Source organism: Podarcis filfolensis (genome assembly GCF_964270895.1).
Source record: "Podarcis filfolensis genome assembly, chromosome: 9".
Classification (NCBI taxonomy): domain Eukaryota; kingdom Metazoa; phylum Chordata; class Lepidosauria; order Squamata; family Lacertidae; genus Podarcis; species Podarcis filfolensis.
In genome coordinates this window covers 69,239,808-69,258,636 of record NC_139610.1, presented here as the reverse complement: position 1 = coordinate 69,258,636, position 18,829 = coordinate 69,239,808, and the positions used below count along the sequence as shown (strand labels likewise).

Here is an 18,829-nt window from a genome sequence, read left to right as displayed (position 1 = left end):
CAAAAATAGAGTGGTTCCTAAAAAAATATACATCTCACGTGTCAAAGGCCAGGGTAAAAAGGTGAATCTTCCACATTCACCCAAAAAGGTATAGTGAAGTTGCAAAATGTAACCCTGAGAGGAGGGGTTGCAACTTAGGAGCTGCCACAGAGAACCAGATATCTCTAGATTAGAATATCTGGTTGGCCACTGTGATAACAGGTTGCTGGATTTAATGGGCCTTTGGTCTTGTTCAGCACCAAGGAGAGCTCCAAGTGAGCAACTTGCTCCAACTAGGGGTGGATGAGAATTGAAGCCTTTTAAAGCCTCTGCATTCAGTCTGTGTCTCCTATGCCCCACATCCTACTGGAGAACTAAAACATCTTAAAAAGCCAACCCTCTGGCCTGAAGACAGCACTTCTACTGCCCTCAATGGCCTCCTACCCAGTACACTCTTTCCCCCGTTGAACTGGCAAGGAACTGTGGGAGGCATTCAGTTCCTAAGGCCCAGAGGAAGGCACCCAGAAGCATCTTGGCTCCAGTTCCAGTGCCCTGGTGCTGTGAGATCTGGTTCAGTGGAATCCTGCCTGCCAGTCTCATCTTCACTAGTTCTGTGATCATCCTCATCAGGATCAGAGCCAGGAACCCAGTTTGGTTTCTCAGCTGGTGGCATTGCACTGTCCAGTTATGGGCGTTGCTGTACTCTAGGATCATGACATCAGTGATTGTCTTTGCAAATCTGCAAATCTGCAAACATTAGTCTCTAATACCCCCTTTGGGTTAAAGCACTTGAGAGGATAGGTGCTCAATGCAGAGACGAGCTTTTTCACCAGCTCTGTGGAACACCCTCTCTGCTGAAATATGAGAGTTTACATCAGTATTGGCATACCGCTGGCTCCTGAACATGCACATGTTTAGGTAAGCATTCCCCTGTATTTGAACTTCTGATTTTCTTGTTCTGTTTGTTTTTAACAATTTCAATTGTCATGCTTTTTAGCTGGCTTTGTATTGAATACTTTACTTAAGAATGTTTTGATGTCCTAATCAGATTGTTAATTGTGTATTTAAATTATGTCCCCATTTTATAATTGATTTTTTAATACCTTTAAGCTGCTTGGAAGCCAGCTTGGTGTATAAGCGGTATATAAATTAAATAGTAATACAAGTGAAGAGTTTATTATCCTGCCTGGCTGTTACAAAATATGCTCATCCAGATTCACAGCAAGCTGCTCTGAAGTCTCAAGACATGAATCTTGCAGGAGACTATCTGAAGAAATCTCTGCAAACAAGGAGCCTAGGGATGAAGGCTGAAATGAAACTAATTAAGAAAAAGCAGAGAGTGACTTCAGTTAAAGGATTCCTTCAGGGCTTGGTGTAGAACTGGCTAGCAGTGGACACAGACAATTGGTCTACAGCAGCTTTTTGTGTAAGAAAGCATCAGTCAAGAGCATTGGCTTGTTCTGTTCTTTTGTCTGCATTCACCATAATTTATATGGCTGTCAAGGCAAGGAAAAACAGGAAAATAGGAAGCTGCTTTCTATCAAGACAGACCACTGGTCACTCTCAGCTCAGTACTGCCTGCACCAACAGGACGTGGTTTTCCCTTATTTGAAGCTGGGGATTGAGCATGGGACCTTCTGCCTGCAATAAAGGTGCTCTTCTGCTGAGCTATGGCCTTTCCCCAGAGGAAGAGGCTCTACACTGGGGGATCTTTGCCTCTTCATATCATATAATCACAGAATTGTAGAGTTGGGATCCCAAGGTCATCAAGTCCAACCTCTTGCAATGCAGGAATCTCAGCTAAAACGTCCATGACACATGACCATCCAACCTTTGCTTAAAAACCTCCATGGAAGGAGACCGCCACACCATTGTCAAACAGCTCTTACTGTCAGAAAGTTCATCCTGATGTTTAGTCAGAGTCTCCTTTCTTGTCACTTGAAGTCATCGGTTTGAGTCCTACCCTCTAGAGCAGGAGAAAACAAGCTTGTTCCCTCTTCCATGTGACAGCCTTTGAGATATTTGAAGATGGCTATCATATCTCCCCTGGGCAAAGGGCTGGGTAACAGGATGCAACCAGAGCTCCACATAGCATCCTCTTGCAATGTCTCCAACTCACTGTGAGAGGTATCCATATCTTCAATATGTGGATGACAAACAGGTGTACACCATCCATACCATCTGAACCACAAGTAGCCAGTGCTGAACTTGCGTCTGGAGGCTGTAATGGGTTGGATGTGGTCCAATAAACTGAATCCAAACAAGTTGGAGGCACTATTGATGGGTGGTAATGTGTTCTGCATAGGGTTGTCCTTGATGGCCCTGCAACAGCAGCAATTGTAGTGTAGGATGCAGCGGCTAGAGGGCTACTTGAGGCACCTGCCATTTAAGACTTACACTGGGATTTTGTGTTGTCTGCCTCTATATTACAGGGCTCAATTAAAACATATTAATGTTAGGTATAAAGCCCTGGGTGACTTTGGACCCACCCAAGTACTTGATGGAACTCTCCCCCCCCCCCCCAAGATCCTGTGATGATCTTGGTGGTGGCTTTTCATTGTCCCACCAGTGACGGTAGCTCACTGTGCAATGATGCAGGATAGGACCTTCTTTGTAGGCCACTTGATTCAATTTTGTCTTCATCCAGTGAGCCAATCATTTCTCCTTCTCTTTCAGCTTCCTAGCCACTGACAAATAGGCTTCATAGATGTTCCCCTACAGTTGTATCTGCAATGATCAGGCAGATGTGATATGTGATGTGGGTGGTGTTTAGGGGACAACCTGAGCTCCACTTCAAAAAATGTCACACGGTTGGTCAAGGAAGTGTTTCCTTGCTTCCGCGTTCCTGTGAGAGAGAGAGAGAGAGATTTGTCTACATAATCGTAGATCATCTGTGATTCTTGGCATGCGGGTTGGAGTCTCTTCCATGATAATGACTAGAGGAAAATCTGTTGGAAGATTTAATAAGTGCACTCACTTCTATAACAGCTTTTATATACGCTCAAGCTGCTCTGTCCCGACATAGAAATGCAGGGCTCGTTCGGCAGTCTTTGTGCATCTCTTTTAATGACTTCATTAATCAAATCAGGTAGGGGGAAGGAGGGGCTGGGTGGGTGTTTTCTTTCAAGTCCTTTTCAATAGCTGTGGGATAAGAAGAGAATATCGGTTTAGCTGATCCTTGTAGGAGGTTATTGTGCTGTAGACACAAAGTCGATCAATCAAGCATGAATATTTTCTCTCTCCTCTTTCCCCTCTTATAGTTTTCATAAAATCTTTTTTGTTTAAAGGACTGTATAACACAGTTAACTCCCCCCCCCCCTGTTAACTGTTTGAACATCCTAAGCTGGTGTATTGATCCATCCTGACCAATGCCATCTACACTTGTGGATAGTGCTTCTCTAGGGTCTCTTCCATCACCCGCTGCCTCTTTTAAGAGAAGGTACTAGGGATCGAACCTCAAATGTAGTGCTTGGGAAGCAAATGCCTCGGCAATGAACTATGGGCCCTCTCCATCTTTTTTAAAAATGTAGGGTTTTAGGGGTTTTTTTGCAGCTGAGGTATGTTGCCAGAGTGTGCAGTTCTGTGCAGATTAGTCAAACAGTGGCAACTGAAATCTATGCTGGTGAAGAGAGCCTACACAAGGGTCTGTGCATGGAGCAGAATAATGAAAGGAAAGGTTTAGGGAGCACAAGAGCTAAAGGTGTTCACCCTCAAAAAATCAGTAGTAAAATGTGCTTCTGATCAAGAAACACACCTGACCCCTGCTAATTGCTACCCCTTGTAATTTAGAAAAAATCCTTGCAATTCTAGATTATTTCTGGACCACCACCACCACCACCCTTTACTATTGAGCATAATCTAGAATCCAGCCATTTTGTGAAGAAAAGGATGCACTCCAAGGTGTCCATGTGTCCTGCTTTACAGAGGACTGTGCTTCATTTGAAGGGCACAGTCCTGTTTGGAGGGCTGCCCAATCGAAACCAAGATTAAAGAGGTTGGGGGGCCTTGGAAGTTGCTCATCAGCACTCAACTCCTGGACAGCAGACTGAGCAGCCACACAGGTCACTGCGCTCCACAACAATTATTTTTGTATATCTATCTATCTATCTATCATCATCTATCTATCCATCTGTCATCTATCTATCCATCTATCTATCTAGATAGATAGATAGATAGAGCCAGTGTGGTGTAGTGGTTAAGAGTGGTGGACTCCTAATCTGGGGAACCGGGTTCGCGTCTCCGCTCCTCCACATACAGCTGCTGGGTGACCTTGGGCTAGTCACACTTCTTTGAAGTCTCTCAGCCCCACTCACCTCACAGAGTGTTTGTTGTGGGGGAGGAAGGGAAAGGAGAATGTTAGCCGCTTTGAAACTCCTTCGGGTAGTAATAAAGTGGGCTATCAAATCCAAACTCTTCTTCATCTATCATCTATCTATCTATCTGTCTTTCTATCATCTATCTATCTATCATCTATCTATCATCATCATTATCTATCTATCTATCATCTATCATCTATCATCTATCATCTATCATCTATCATCTATCAATCATCTATCATCTATCATGTATCATGTATCATCTATCATCTATCATCTATCCACCATCTAAATCAACATGCACAATGATTTGGAAATCTGTACCCTCTTCCTTTGGTGTTGGCATTCCCTCTCACTGATTTGGCAAAGTGTAAATGACCACCCCAATGCCCTCCCATCTTTCATGGGGTGGCCTAGCCAACATAAAGGCCAAGCATGGATAAGGATTGATGGCATCATCAGCCCATATTGGCATGCCAAGCTTCATAGCAGGGCATCAGTACAAAGAAGGGATTTTTCAGGCTTGCTTCTATCCATAAAGTCACCTTATACAGTGGTACCTCAGTTTTCAAACGTAATCCATTCTGGAAGACTGTTCAAGTTCTGAAACGTTCAAAAACTGAAACTCAGTAGCCGACAGCTAGGCTTTAGGGTTTTGCATTCAGTGGAAGTTGTGTTTCCTGTTCGACTTCTGAGGCGTGTTCTGCGTTTACAATGTTTGAGTTCTGAAATGTTCAGAAAGGAGGCATTTGAAAACCAAGGTACCACTTTATCTGTATATTTTTATGGGGGGGGGGGATGTTATACGTCTCTGAGTTACTGTCTCCTCTCCACTTGGATATGCATTTCAGGTTCCAAGCCACTCTATAAAATGAAGATCTGCCTTCCCTCATTCACTATAATGGGTAATTAAAAAATAAATAAATCTGTAAACCCCCCCCCCCATTTTGGCCAAAGTGCATGAAATTTATCAGCACAGAAGACCTTCCAGAGTGGATTAAGCATGCCATGTTTTAATTTTTATAAGGCAAGGCTTTTGGTGGGGGAAGTAAAGAGATTTCATGTTCCTCCGTAATCCTTTATGGAAAGGGAATGTGAGTTTCATCTCTTTCTTACCTTAAAATAATTAAGAGGTGGCCAAGTGGTGTGAATTCTCATTTGTACATTTAAAAAAGAAAATGTTGCAGCTTCACAGTGGGAGTGTTTGTGTGTTCCATATTCTTGCAGGCATTCCAGTATGTCTTTACAGGTCTCTGCCAGGCCTTACAACATCCTGAAATGCTCCCTGTGGAGTTCTAAAGAATTATAGAATCATAGTTGGAAGGTACCCCAAGGGTAATCTAGTCCAACGTCCTGCAACGCAGGAATCACAACTAAAGAATCCCTGACAGATGGCCACCTGATCTCTGTTTTAAAAGCTCCCATGATGAAGAGTCCACCACTTTCCAAGCTAGACCTTTCCAATGTCAAACAGCTCTTACGGCCAGGAACTTCTTCCTAATGTTTAGTCAGAATCTCCTTTCTGGAAATTTGAATCCATTGGTTCAGGTCCTACCCTCTGAAGCAGCAGAAAACAAGCTTGCTCCATCATCCATGTGACAGCCCTGGGTTGGGCTGTTTTTTGTTGTTAAAGCAGAGCAACATCAGATTTTTTCATTTGGGGGTTTTTAAACTTAACTTAAGCTCTTAACTTTTTTTTCAAAGAAACTCCTCCGCTGCTGTGCTATAATGAAAACAATCCAGAGCTCTTCAGTTTTCTACAGCGACAACTTTGACTCTTGCAAGTATATATACAGGGAGATAGAGAAGGAGAAAGAGAGAGGTGCCAGGACGATGTTTTCTAGTCTAGCCTCCTCCCTGATGTATGAGTGTCACAGCCGAACGATGCTAACAGCACTGAGTAGGTGTAGACAAACAGAAAAGTGTTCAGACGTCTTTTGCGTGGGATTCACTGACAATTAGCCAAGGTTAACAGCAGAACGTTTATTTGTCTGAGGAACAATTCAATCACATGCACACAAAACTGAAATCTGAGGCAAATATCATGAGCGCTTGTCATCTCCTGACCTCATTCCCATCCTGCTAATTTCTTCTGCCTTCCACCTTCTTCCAACTAGATTTCTAGGCATAACTTTGTCGTGTGTGGGGTTTGTGTGTGTGTGTTCAAGTTTCCATAGAGGAATGCTCAGGCATACAGTCCTTCAAGAAGTGGCACTGTGGAGGAACAGTTTTGTTGTGGATTGTAGCCAACGAAAATGCTAGAGAACAAGAGAGAGCTCTGATCAAATAAGGAAGCAGCAAAGAGATCTGTCACACCAGATAATAAAGTATGTTAGCACCAGTAGGCTAGAACAGGGATAACCTATTCCCTCTAGTGTGGTTCCCTCTAGATGTTTTGTCTCATCTGCCCCACACGCATGGCCAGGGGTGATGGGAGTTGTAGTCTGACAACACCTTGAGAACACCTCATTGGGTATCTTGAGCTACAACATGCTACTCTCCACAAATTTTCCATTTCCAATCACAAGAATATAAGAAGAGACATTGCTTCTGCTACTACACCTCTCAGAACAAGCAACAGGAAAACAATCCATGTTAGCATTCAAAGTGCAGACTTAACCTAGGGATCAAGGGATGCTCTTAATTGGTACATCTTAATTGGTGCAGCTGGTATAGCTTTCTGATCTGAAGTAAACCGAGTGTACAGGAATATGCTTCTGACATTCACAATGATCAGAGGCCGGAATCCTTGCATTTTTTAAAGCTGTTTGTCACCTCTGAAGGCACGAAGGTTCCTCTAACATCTCCCTATCTTCCCACTCTTTATGTAATTCCTTCCTCATAGGGCATCATTCAATAAAAAAAGTAGTGGAGGTGGGCATTCTGATTTGGTTCAAGTCTTATGCTATTATTTCTTGTGAGCAGTAAAATTTCTGGGAAACTCGCAGGTTCTAAACATTAAATGATGATGGTGATGGTAATGCATCATCTATAAAGTACCGTATTTTTCGCTCTATAGGACGCACTTTTTCCCCTCCAAAAATGAAGGGGAAATGTGTGTGCGTCCTATGGAGTGAATGCAGGCTCCCTGGCTTCAGCGATAGCAAGGCAAAGCCTCCGAAGTCTGCGCTCCGGAGGCTTTGCGTTGCTTCCGCTGAAGCCAGGAGAGTCTGCTCTTTGAGGCTGGCGGTGGGGAAAGCAGCGCTTCCCCCATCGCCAGCCCCAGAGATTGGGGGGCAGCAGGAAGGCGTGCAACGCCTTCCCGCTACTCTCCAACCCGGGTTTGAGGCTGGCGGTGGGGAAAGCAGCGCTTCCCCCATCGCCAGCCCCAGAGGATGGGGGGCAGCAGGAAGGCGCGCAACGCCTTCCCGCTACTCTCCAACCCGGCTTCGAGGCTGGCGGTGGGGAAAGCAGCGCTTCCCCCATCGCCAGCCCCAGAGATTGGGGGGCAGCAGGAAGGCGTGCAACGCCTTCCCGCTACTCTCCAACCCGGGTTTGAGGCTGGCGGTGGGGAAAGCAGCGCTTCCCCCATCGCCAGCCCCAGAGGATGGGGGGCAGCAGGAAGGCGCGCAACGCCTTCCCGCTACTCTCCAACCCGGCTTCGAGGCTGGCGGTGGGGAAAAAAGCGCTTCCCCCATCGCCAGCCCCAGAGATTGGGGGGCAGCGGGAAGGCGTGCGACGCCTTCCCGCTACTCTCCAACCCTCCTGTGGGCTTTTGGGGGAGATGGGGGAATTCCCCCACCTCCTGCAAAAGCAGGCAAAAGCCGGGCGCTCTTTAAACGGGCTCCGTGGCTTCTGCTGGCTTTTCTAGGAGGTGGGGGAATTCCCCCACCTCCTAGAAAAGCCCGCAGGAGCCGCGCACCCTTTAAAGAGCGAGCGGCTCTTTGGGGCTTTTCCCCAAGGAGGGAGAAGGGACTGACTGGCCGAGTCAGTCCCTTCTCCCTCCTGCGGGCTTTTGCGGGAGATGGGGGAATTCCCCCACCTCCCGCAAAAGCAGGCAAAAGCCGTGCACTCTTTAAAGGGGCTGCACGGCTTTGCTGGCTTTTCTAGGAATTCCCCCACCTCCTAGAAAAGCCCGCAGGAGCCGCACAGCCTTTAAAGAGCGAGCGGTTCTTGGGGGCTTTTCCCCAAGGAGGGAGAAGGGACTGACGGGCCGTTTCAGTCCCTTCTCCCTCCTGGTCGAAAAGCCCGCAGGAGTCACGCGGGGCTCCTGTGGGCTTTTGCGGGAGGTGGGGGAATTCTGCCACCTCCCGCAAAAGCAGGGAGAAGGTCTTGGAGTAGCGCACAGGCTGCGTGCAGCCTGTCCACTGCTCCCAGAGCTGGGGGGGGGAATCATATTTTTTCCTTGATTTCCCCCCCTGAAAACTACGTGCGTCCTATGGTGCGAAAAATACGGTAACAACCGTCTATGAAGCTCCGTCTAGTATTTGCTGTACTGTGGTACCTCGGGTTACATACGCTTCAGGTTACATACGCTTCAGGTTACAGACTCCCGGTACCCAGAAATAGTGCTTCAGGTTAAGAACTTTGCTTCAGGAGGAGAACAGAAATCGCGCGGTGGCAGCGCAGCGGCACCAGGAGGCCCCATTAGCTAAAGTGGTGCTTCAGGTTAAGAATAGTTTCAGGTTAAGAACGGACCTCCGGAATGAATTAAGTACTTAACCTGAGGTACCACTGTACTGTGATAAGCTATTAAGCCTGACATCCTATACATGTAAAAGCTCCTTCAGTGGAGGTTTTTAAGAAGAAGTTGCATGGCCATGGATGCCTTGGTTGAGATTCCTGAATTACAGGGGGTTGAACTCAGAGTCCCTCAGGGCTATTCAACCTCAGCTTAAAAACCTACAAGAAAGGAGAGTCCACATCTTTCTGAGGGAGACTGTTCCACTGTCAAACAGTTCTTACTGTCAGAATGTTCATCCTGATGTTTAGTCAGAATCTCCTCTCTTGTCACTTGAAGCCATTGGTTTGAGTCCTACCCTCCAGAGCAGGAGAAAACAAGCTTGCTCCATCTTCCATGTGGCAGCCCTTGAGATATTTGAAGATGGTTATCATATCTCCCCTGGGCAAAGGGCTGGGTAACAGGATGCAACCAGAACTCCACCTAGTATCCTCTTGCGAGGTCTCCAGCTCATTGTGAGAGGTATCCATATCTTCAATATGTGGATGACACACAGGACTACACCCTCCATACCATCTGAATCACAAGTAGCCATTTCAGCGCTGAACTTGCGTCTGGAGGCTGTAATGGGTTGGATGTGGGCCAATAAACTGAATCCAAAGAGGTTGGAGGCATTATTGATGGGTAGTAATGTGCTCTGCATAGGGTTGTTCTTGATGGCCCTGCTACAGCAAGAGGCTGCTTGAGGCACCTGCCATTTAAGACCTATATTGAGATTTTGTATTGGCTGCCTCTATATTACAGGGCTCAATTAAAACATATTAATGTTAGGTATAAAGCCTTGAATGACTTTGGACCCACCCAAGTGCTTGTTGGAACTCCTCTTCCCACCCCATATCAGGCTCTATGATGAGCTTGGAGATGGCTTTCATTGTTCCACCAGTGATGGCAGCTCACCGTGTAATGATGCAGGATAGGATCTTCTTTGTAGGCCACTTGCTTCAGTTTTGTCTTCATCTAGTGAACCAATCACTTCTCCTTATCTTTCAGCTTCCTAGTCTTCAACAAATAGGCTTCATAGATGTTCCCCTACAGTTGTATCTGCAATGATCAGCAGATGTGATGTGCATGATATTTAGGGGACAAGAACAATCTAGAGGACCACACACAGATGTGGCTGACCAGGGGGCATGGAGCTGCTATACTGTGATCCCAGCAGGGGGGTCGCTGTTTGGTTCCAGGATGGGTGAGATGGCAGGGAGCGCAGCACAATGCAAACACAAGAGCACCGGAATGGCTCTGCTGATTTGTTTGCATCAAGCCAACCTCTCTGTTGCCTCTTGAAGTAGAAAATCTGCAAAACCCTTTATTTGTGAGTCCAGCTTCGGGTATTCGACTGGTCATGTTGTGCAGATACCTGATTATCATCTTCCAAAGCAACCCCTCTATTCCGAACTTAAAAATGGAAAGCGTAATGCTAGTGGTCAACAAAAGAGGTTTAAAGACTCCCTCAAGGCAAATCTTAAAAACTGTAGTATAAACACAAACAACTGGGAAACACTGGCTTTAGAGAGCTCCAACTGGAAAACAGCCTTTACCAAAGGTGTCATGGGCTTTGAAGACCCTTGAACTCAGGACGAAAGGGAGAAACATGTTAAGAGGAAGGCACACTTGGCAAACCCTCACCGTGATCAACTCCCACCTGGAAACCTATGTCTCGACTGTGAAAGAACGTGTGGATCCAGAATTGGCCTCCACAGTCACTTACGGACTCACTGTTAAGACCGTGTTCATGGAAGACAATCTTACTTGGCTACAAGTGATCGCAGAAGAAGAAGAAGAAGTAGGAGCCTTAATGCTGATTGTCAGAGTGAAAAACAATTCCAGATAAGTCACAAGGAGGGCCCTGCACTTGGGTTCAATAAGTGTTTTCAATGACTGGAGTGGCAGAAGGTTGAGAACAAACAGCTAATAGCAGGTTTTACTGTTGTTATTCTGTCTGTCACAGCTACAATAAACCTACCATTAAAATTATGGACTGGTCATTTCTTCGTCAGAGGGCAAACGGGCAAATTTAGCAGGGGATCAAATACTTTTCCCTTTCCCCCTTGCTGTATATGTGTGTGTGTGTGTGTGTGTGTGTGTGTGTATACATATATATGTATGTATAACTAAAATATATAATATATAGCTAATATATTGCCTATATAGGGATTGTGCTATCTCACAGACTCTTTTGGACTCTATCCAGTAATACATTGCTGAATAAAGTCTAACTAATTGGAAATCTGGTTTGAACCTCCATATTGAACCCACAAAGGGAATTTTCTCCCTCACTCACCCTTTTTCTTCCTGGCAAACATCAGCTCCCCACCTGTCAGCAAGCCAGTGTAGCAACTTTGCCCCACTCATCAAGTTCCTTTGGGCCATGGGTTCCCCACCTCTGCAGCACATGATGGGCAAAACGGCAATGTGAGGGGCACAAATGCATGCTTCTCTGTAGCCCCAACCCGGAAAGTCTAGGAACCAGGCCAGAGGAAGAGAACAAAAGAGTTAATGAATCATTTCTGTTGCCTGACTTTGCTGTAATGTGTGGACGTCTTAATGACAAGATGGCTGTACAAAGAACATAATCCCTTCCCACTGAAGCTCTCGAAAGAATGCTGCATACTCAGAGAAGAACAAAAGCCACGGAGGTTGAGGCACCGAGGCGTGAGGTTATCGTTGCCATGCTTGTAACTTTGTGCTGTCAGGAGCTCCTTTGTGTTCCTCTATCGTGTGTCTTTGGGGAGCAAGGATATATTAAGTTGTGCAGCAGACTTGTGGCACGTGCTGCTACAAGTGTAATAATAATCGTAATTGCTAGATTATCTGGCAGATGGTTCTTCACACAAGTTTCCAGAATCTCTTTTTCATCTTAATGGGCAATGGTTACCTTTATGCATACCTTTATTTATTAACATGTGAAAAGAGAGAGAAAACAAAGGAGGGGGTAAGTGCAATGTTTATCGCTTACTTGTCTTTCTGGATCATGTAAAACAGAGGTGGGTAACATTCGGCCCATTTCAAGGTCTCCCATGGAGCCCTGCCTCCTCCCTCTTTCCCCTTCTCCCTACACTGCGATGACTAATTCTTCCATTTTTTGAAGAACCCATCTTATTTCTATGATTGCAAGTTGTTTTAGACTGTTTCCAACATTGTGCTTTACTTGTCCCCCCCCCCAAGTCTAATTGCTGAAAGGAGGATTATGGGGCGTTGGGCACAGCAGGGAAGGAAAAGGCTAATACTCCCTGCATGCTACTCTGTAAAGAAGTAGAGGCAGGGGATTAGAGCAATGGGTGCATGAAGGTGTTGGGCGCAGAGCTCTGTTCTTGCTTGTTTGCCCTGCTTTTCATCTGACATAGTTGTGCTGGTCCCGTGGGTTACCCAAGAGGCATGGTCCAAGTCCAGTCCATGGTCAGAGGTGCAATGTGGAGGCAGTCTGTAGTAGCTGAAGCTGGGTGCAGGGGAGGGAGTCGGGTGAAGTCAGAAACAAGCAAGGAAGCAAGCAGGGAGCCAAGGCGGGTCAGGAGCTCTGGCAGAAAAGCAGGATAGGGTTCAGGCAGGAACTAGCAACCAACAATGTTGCTCCCGCAACTTGGGACAAGGGCTGGCCGGCTTTAATCTGCCCCGAGGCATAGGGCGGCCCCGATCCTCTGGTGACTCGCCTCTCCTGGCCTGGAGGCGAGCAATCCTCCTGCGGGAACTTAGTTCCCTCCGCCTCTCTGCCCTGAGCCTCTGCAGCTCAGGAGAGGCTGGAGGGTTACTGGACCCAGAAGCAACCTCAGCTTTCTCTGACCCAGCTCATGCCCCAGCCCTGGCTCAGCTGGTTCTGGAGGCGGGGATCCTGTGCAGACTGGGATCCCTCAGGTTCAGCATCCGAGTCCGAATCCCAGGCCATCACAATAGTGGTCGCAAGTGATTGCCAGGCCTGCCTACCTATCAGACTTGGTTCACAGCAGAGTGAGATAGGTCTCTGGGGTACAGGCTGTACACCCCTTGCTGTACAGTTTGGGATTTTGCCCAAGCAAAAATTGTCTTCCTGGCTCTGGTCTTTGGCTCCCAGCTCCATTTTGACAACTGCCAATGGGTGAACCCATGACAATGGGATAGCTAAGAAAATGGACAGCTCTTGTCCCATTTAACTTGGGTCTCTCTCTCTCTCTCTCTCTCTCCCTCTCATCTGTCTATCTGGGATTCTTATTCACTCCTTCCAGCTAGCCCTGCATAAGTGAATGGTTGCAGTCTGTTAAAGATGATCACTATATCCTACTGCATGTCTGAACATCATGGCTCAGGGTATGGTCATATTTATTCAGTATATAATGATAATATAACTGCCAACATGTAACTAACAGGTCTCAATGGAAGCCACCCTATAGGTCCCCTCTGCTATTATCATTGCCCTTATTGGTTGTTTCACCACCCTCCGAACCTTGGCAGGATGGGGGTGGGTAACCCAGGAGAAGGAATTCTCTGTGGCAGACCCTAAGTTGTGAAACTCCCTCCCCATATCTAGCAACTTCATTATACAGCTGTCAGGGAATCCTGAAGACACGCCTTTTGACACCTGATATGTTTCTTTTTTTTAGAACCCATCTTATTTCTATGATTGCAAGTTGTTTTAGACTGTTTCCAACATTGTGCTTTACTTGTGGTAACCTGCACTGGGCCCTTAGGGTGAAGGGCAGATATAATAATAATAATAATAATAATAATAATAATAATAATAGGTTCCAGCTGCTCTGCTTTGCCAGCACACTGTGTTTTCTCTCCCAGCCATACTGACATATCACATCCCTCATAGAGTCTGGACTTTAGTCCAAGAATTCTGTGGCTGTATGCCATTGCCCTAGATTCTGGACCATCTTTGGCGGTTCTTCTGTCCTTTTGTGTCTAGCCTTTTTCCCTTTCAGACACATGTTCTTAATTACTCTTCATGCAACAGAGCACCATAACTGTTTCTCCACTGGCCTCCTTTAATCTGTTCCTCTTTCTTTCACAGGGATATCACTCCTTTAAATCTGTTAACACTGTAGTCAATAAGCCAAGCATACAAGGACGTTTAGCATTTGCAGTGTCTGGACTGATGATTTTCTGTTTTTGATCTGAGCATAATTCCCCAGCCAAGCATTCAATTAAAATAAACAAGGGAGCACCTTGGAATGATCAAATGCCTAGCCGGGCGAGGGATTCGGTCAGAGTGAAAATGTTAAAATATTGAAAGTTCTGCATGCACCGGAAGAACAGACGACGCAATCCAAACTACTCAGAAATCATGCCAAGCAACTTTAAAGGTATGCAAATAAAAGGAAACCAGATGCTTCCAAGACATCAATGGCAACCTGTAACTAACAGGTCTCCATGGAGACATGGCCCAATTAATTGACTGACAGTCTCCAGGCCTACACTGAAGATTTAATAGACCAGTTTAATAGTTGTCCCAAGTTCCCCAGGAAATCCTGGAAAGCTTACATATTTTATATTAAAAAAGGAAGAACCCCATAGGCAGCATTCTAGGCAGCCTTGCCATGTAAGGCATATTAAAGATGTGAAAAGGCCTAGGCCTGTAAGGCGTATCAGCGGACACAGAAAAGAGAAAAGCTCTGATGCTTTTGGTAATCAGCTGTTTATTAAGCTGGATGAGAGGCTCATTTGCTGGGAGCTGTATCAACTGTTCAATTTCTCAACTCCCAACAAAAGATGGATTTGATAGGTCCAAGCATTAACAGATTCTTCTTGAAGCATCCCTCCAGTTAACTCCTGCTCCCATCCAGACTTGCAAGGCTGGTGCAGCTTTTTCAGCTTCTAGGAATGATTTAGGTGCTATAGTGATCAGGAAAACACAGAGCTTCATTTTGCACAGAAGAGCTCGGCACCCAAGACACAGAGCGAAGCAGAGAGCACACAGCAAGCAGATCAGAATTGTAAAAGATGTGATCTGTAATACAGAAGTGAGACAAATCTTGGGGCTCTCACACACTCCTAATTAAAAGAGAAGTAGATACAACTGTGCTTTAATTAGGGGTGCACACAGATCTCAAGATTTGCCTTAAACTGGGAAAGTTTGCACTGATCGACTTTGACCTTCCTCGAAATATTTAAGAAGATTTTTGTTAAGACCAACTCAGGCTAGAGTTCAAAGTAGTGCCACAAAGACAAGGCAGTACTTCTGGCCTCTTTTTCTCATGAAGAAATTATGCATTTTTATTGGATTTTCAGCCTAGTAGTAATTGCTGCCTCCTATATTAAACATTAATTATGAATCACTAATGAAACAATGGGGATTCCAAAATAATTCTAGACTTTCAAGGTCACTCACATGGGAGGCATGCCAATATTGAGAACCTAGGAAGATCCCTCCTGGATCAAGCCAAAGACCCATGCTGCTCAGATTCCTGCTTCCAACAACAGATGAAAAGGTAGGAGGGCAGGACTACTGTCTATATATGCATCACTATCAGGGCTAGGCAGCATCACCTGGAAACAGGCCAGTGATCACACCATTGCAGGAGTCCATTGTCAACCCCTGGGGCATCCTGGCCCTGCTCCTCTTCCATCTTGCTGTGACAACTTATTCACTTGAGAAAAGCATCCATTGCTTTCATTACTGTCTCCACTGGCAGAGGAAGAGGAGTGCGGGGGAAGCAGCGTGATTCCCAGGGTGAGTCCCAAAGTGAAGAGGAAGTGGAGACACGCAGGGCCTCCGTAGTGTGTTTCTTGCCCCAGTGTGCTTTAAAAGATGAAGCCATCACTGCATGAAGGCAACAACTCTCTTTCCTTGTTCGTTCCCCAGAAACTAGAGGTTCACTGCCTTGAAATATTGAGGTTCTACTTAGCTGGCTTAGCTATGGAGTGGAGCACAGGAAGCTGCCTTGTGCCGAATCAGACCATTGAACCATGCAGCTCAGTATTTTCTCCAGCTGTTTTTGAACTGCAATCCGCATCATCCCTGACCACTGGTCCTGCTAGCTAGGGATGATGGGAGTTGTAGTCCAAAAACAGCTGGAGACCCAAGATTGGGGAACCCTGGTCTACACTGATCGGTGGCAGCAATCCAGAGTTTCAGACAGGAGTTTCCCTCCAGGCCTACCTGGACTGAATCTAGGACCTTCTGAATGCAAAGCAGATGCTCTACCACAGAGTGACAGCTCGTTCCCTAATCGTAGACCACTCTTTCACAAAATTGTTCCAATCCCTTTTCAAAGCCATCTGCATTGGTGGTCATCACCATGACTTGCAGCAGCAAATTTCATAATTGCACACTTCGTAAAGGAGCACTGAAATTGTGGCGGTGTATCCAACAATTCATATACTACCTGTGGCAAGTGCAACATATGAGAGAATCAGCTTTCCGCTTTGTCCTTGCCTTCCTTTCCTTCCTCTTTCCACTTGGCACCAGTCAAATGAGTGAGCAATCTAAGGCTCTTTAAGTAAAAAAAAAAAGGTGAATATAGATTTTGCAGAGCTAATGCCGGTCCACTTAGAGCACTGGTAGGCCCTGTACACGAATGCTCTTTTAAGCTAAAGAACCCAACAGATTTAACAGCCTTGCGTTCCCTCCGTGCTGCATAGAGACTGTCACCTACCTTAACCTCAACATAATGCAGCCTTCTGCCCATTAAGCGTGAGTCAGCTCCCTCTAAGCAAAGAGCGACTGCAATCTCCCAGGTTATTAAGATAACAGAGGACAGTATTTTCCCATGGCAAACTTAAGAATAAGTGTTCCAGTCAGCAGAACATGGACATTTCTTTCCTCGCCTGGAATCGCAAGCAGAGATTCAGACAGCCTTTAGGAGGGAGGGAGAGGAGACACAGCCTGCAGAACACAATGCTACAAAACCAGCAATATGTCCTAGCTAATTATGTGTACTTGTTCAACATTCAGATAGCTGTTTTGAACCAATATGGGGAATTTGGGGTTTCCCATCTTTCCAAACTTTGTCCCCCCCTGCAACAACACTGTTTCCTGGCTCAATGTTGAGAAACTCCGCCCCATCTCCGTCCAGACTTAACTCGTTTCATCTGTGATTAGCAATCCATAACTGCCCATTCCAACTTCTTCAGTCAGAATGTTTATGCATATTCCATTGTTAAGTATAATTGGTTTAATTGACACAGAAATGGAAAATGTTGGTGTATTAATGAAGGTTCAACACTGGTTTTCCCCCACAGTAGTTTTCTAAGAGACTCTCAGCTTCTTAATGAGTTGATCATTATCTAATTGTTGTTTTCTGCCAGCTAACATGTGAGTGTTGTAACCTTAGATCAGGTGACAAAGGTATTGAATCGCAGGTTGCCATTTTGAAGGGAGTTGCCTGTTCAGTCTTTCTCTGAATGCCACAGAGAACAAAAGGATATGATAATGGGTCTCCAAGAAGCTGCATAGCCTTAGGCTGGGATGGAGGAGAGAGACAGTGTTTCGATTTCTGGAGTTATCTTTTATTTCCAGATGCTGAGCCTGTGCTGGACAGGATAAGACATTGTATGGATGTTTTGGAATCATCATTTGATGTATTATGTTATAGTTTGGAAGAGTTCTGCAAGTAAACTTTCAATAATATTTTTATGGGTCTGGACAATGATTTAGTCCAAAAGGAGTCAGTTCTTATGCTTCCAGTTGCTTCAAGCTTTGTAATGTTAATATCTGCAACATACATGACCACATAGGAACTTGCCTTATACTGAGTCTGACAATTGGTTCATTTTTTAGCTCAATATTATCCTGGCAGCAGCTTTCTGGGGTTTTAGGAAAGAACTTTTGCCAATTCTATCTGGGGACGCTAGGGATTGAACCTAGGAGGCAGATTCTCTTCCACTAAGCTATGGTCGTCCCCACAGAAGCTGTCCCCATTGTGAGAACTTCAATAAACACAAGTGATTGGGAATGGCAAGTTCATGAGGCAGTGAATTGTGGGAGGAAGGAATTATAATCACCGGGAGAAAAGTTGCTGTACTTCTTCCAACTAACTTTGTGTTACTGTCTTCTCCTTTAACCTCCCTACCTTCCTTGTGTCGGGGAAAAACTGATGGGAAACACAAACCTCGATAATAAACTCACTGAGGCAAGGGCCCATTTCTATTTTTATTGTTTATGCAGTATTTTGCACAAATGAGGCCTTGGTCTATGATTTGGGGTTTTAAGCACTCCCCTGTAGCCAACTATTAATTATCAGCTTAACATTCATTTTATTGCACATCTGTTTCAAAACAGCAGCTCCAATCATAGTAGGAGGCCCTCTAATGGGTAGGGGTAACGAACTTAAAAAACAGCAGCTATTCCATGCAAAAGTATGGTCCCTGAAATGAGAAAAAGTAAGGCACAACGCAAATGCAAAAGGAACTGCAGGCACCCCGTGACTGGATGAGTTGGTGCAATACGGTGAGATTGTGTGACGCATAATGAGAGAGTGTGGTGGACTGGCTAAGAACCTGAGCTATAAGTCAGGTAGTCCTTTGTGTGAATCTCACATCTTTACTGTATTTCTTGGGCCTAGGGTCACAAATGTAGCACCCAGAGGTGCCTGTGTGCTTCTCATCACCTCTGATGACAAATATCTCTTTAAAAATCTACAGTGCATTAGAGACTTCTGCTCTTCCTGTGGAGTTCCTGTTTGCAACGACTCAACCTCTACTGCATTGAATGCAGCTTCTTCAATATCCACCATGTATATTGGATTAGCCATTGGATGTCTACCTGTTCTGAATGGAGGAGAGGAGCCTCTCTTGGTGAACAAGTATAGTGCACACTGATGTCCATGCCCTTTCCTCCACTGATGGAGCAACAGATAGAAGCAGAGGTGCCAACTTAAATAAAATAGTGGGGGCCATGTAAGCCCCATCCTGCATAATTGATCACATGACATGGTGCATG

At 45.5% G+C, this 18,829-nt stretch overlaps 1 long non-coding RNA gene across 3 annotated transcripts in view; it reads right to left on the bottom strand.

Moving 5' to 3' along the window:
* Positions 1-295: 295 nt before the first annotated feature.
* LOC310742528 overlaps positions 296-18,829 on the bottom strand; it is a 48,471-nt gene continuing 29,937 nt past the window's right edge. The window contains exons 1-4 of one of the 3 annotated variants that reach the window (XR_014538513.1): positions 11,258-11,494; positions 9,874-10,017; positions 2,957-3,120; positions 296-2,824 (exon numbers count right to left, since the gene is read on the bottom strand). This is a non-coding gene — a long non-coding RNA (uncharacterized lncRNA). Of the gene's footprint in view, positions 2,825-2,956; positions 3,121-4,855; positions 4,994-9,873; positions 10,018-11,257; positions 11,495-18,829 lie in introns of those variants that run through there. The other 2 variants (XR_014538514.1, XR_014538512.1) reach the window with 2 other exon arrangements.